The sequence below is a fragment of the Rutidosis leptorrhynchoides genome, chromosome 11, assembly GCF_046630445.1.
Source record: "Rutidosis leptorrhynchoides isolate AG116_Rl617_1_P2 chromosome 11, CSIRO_AGI_Rlap_v1, whole genome shotgun sequence".
Taxonomy (NCBI): Eukaryota; Viridiplantae; Streptophyta; class Magnoliopsida; order Asterales; family Asteraceae; genus Rutidosis; species Rutidosis leptorrhynchoides.
Window position 1 is genome coordinate 359,302,625 of NC_092343.1, and position 2,255 is coordinate 359,304,879.

The following is a 2,255-nucleotide window of genomic DNA, read 5'->3' on the forward strand; positions in this document are numbered from 1 at the left end:
ATTTTTACACTAGAGTAAAATGCGCCAGCTTTCAAGTTTTTTACGCCAGCTTTTTATGCCAGTGCAAATATGGCCGTAAATTACGCCAGGATTGGCGTAAAATACGCCAATGCAAGATTGAAAATCAGGGAAAAAAATCATTTTTGGGCGTACAATTATGCCAAGTTTTTATGCTAGTACAATTATGGGCGTAAATTACGCCAGGATTGGCGTAAAATACGCCAATGCAATTTTGCTGATGCCGGATTTTGAGAGATTTTTGCTTTGGAAATAAGTTATTCAATCCCTATATAAGGGAAACCCTTAGCTACGAATTGGGGATCTTTTTCCTTAGTTTTTAGAGCCCTAATCACATACAAAAACATCACAAAACATCATCAATTAAGGATTCAAGTCAAGATCAAAGGCGCGTTCATCATGATTCATCCTTCTATCATCGTGTTCATCATCATCAACATGCAAGGCTAATCTCCTTACTTTATTCCTTCCATTGAACAATTGTGTATTTATGATTTCATTCAAGTATTGTTGTGATTCACAATTTGTATTGAAAAAGTCTTTTGATTTATGAATTGTTCAAGTTATCGTTTAATGCAAATTTATCGAATTTCATTATTGCAAGACTTATTATTGTGAATTGATAGTTGTTCTAAGTCCGCTTAGTGTAAATTTAGTTAAGGATAAAGACAAGCTATATAATTTACATGAAAGTGTCCAAGATAGTATTTTTGATAAATTGAAGAACTTATGTCTATGTAAGTTACATGAAAACTTGATAAAGTTTAATACTTGTTTGAATGAATTGTACCAATTGGGATTTGGAAGGGATAAAGCTTTTAATCCATTGATAACAACTTTACATTTTTAATCTTTTGCTTATGCTTTTTGCTTTAAACCATTAAAGCTTAAGTTTTCTTGTATAATCTTCTCAATTAGTAAACGTGCTTTAGTTTAATCAAACCAACTCCTGAAAATTTCTTTCTTTTAACCACAATCTCCCGTGGAACGAACCTTACTTGCCCTAACTAGTTTAAAGTAATTAAGTTATTTTTGATGGGTACTTCGACGCCGATCAAATTTTGGCGCCACTGCCGGGGATGTGTGCGCTTGATTGCAAGCTCTTATTTTAATTGCTTTCTTGGTAAATTAGAAAAACCATAAAAATTATAAAACATAAAAAAATCCAAAAATATTGTTTCTTATATTTTGTTTGTCAGTATTACGCTCGGTATTCTTGTTTTTGTTGAAGTGCAGGTTAGTGTATGCAAACTCGGAGTTTAGGAGATCAAAATCTTGAGCCTTTAAATCCGGAAATCGAGAAATCTGCAAAAGCTAATCGAAAAGCTACAAGAATATTAAAGGGCTCGACAGTGGCTTCAGCTTACACTCAACCACAGCTAGAGTCACATCCGATTGTTCCACCAAACTCTCCTAAATCAGATTCCGATACTGAAGAGGAAGTTTTTAATCAACGAAACGAGATGGCTGAACGACAAAGAGGGGTAGACACCTACTACCAACCGGGTGATTATGAGGATCATTCACCCATTGTTTTTCCCGTACCGGCAGGGAAAAAAACACGACGATTTGAGGTCCGACCTCAACTCATTTCGATCTTGCCAACCTACCGAGGTATGGCTAATGAGGAACCATATGAACATATCACTGAATTTAATGAGATATGTGCTACTAATCAGGTATATGGTTTCACTGATGATAAGGTACGTCTGCGATTATTTCCTTATTCACTTAAAGATAAGGCAAAACGATGGTTTCTCTCTTTGCCCGCCCGGAGTATTAATACTTGGGCGGAGATGAAAAAACGGTTTTTAGAGGAGTTTTATCCTATAAGTAAAACTTCAGACATGCGTACGCAAATAAAATCTTTTAGACAACTACCCGGTGAATTATTTCATGAAGCGTACGAGCGTCTGAAGGAGTTACTTAGAGCATGCCCGCACCATGAGATACTAAAGTGGGAATTGGTTAAAGTTTTCTATGATAGTTTGGATTCCCAAAACAGACAATTCCTGTTGGCGGCTAGAGGTGGGACATTTTTAACTCGATCTAGTGATGACGAGTGGACCTTCTTTGAGCAATTAAGCAAGGGTTCAAAAACCCAAGCTTCAGTCAATCGGAAATAACCTAGTACTTCCCGAGTGAATCATGTTTCCGACTCGGGTAGTTCATCTAGGAACTTAGAGCAAGAATTTGATGATTTGAAAATGCTTATATTTAACAACCCAAACCAGGGT

The 2,255-nt window shown here is 36.1% G+C and overlaps 1 pseudogene; it reads right to left on the reverse strand.

Annotated features, from left to right (window-relative positions):
- Positions 1-1,855: 1,855 nt before the first annotated feature.
- LOC139879147 (small nucleolar RNA R71) lies at positions 1,856-1,969 on the reverse strand (annotated as a pseudogene).
- Positions 1,970-2,255: the final 286 nt, after the last annotated feature.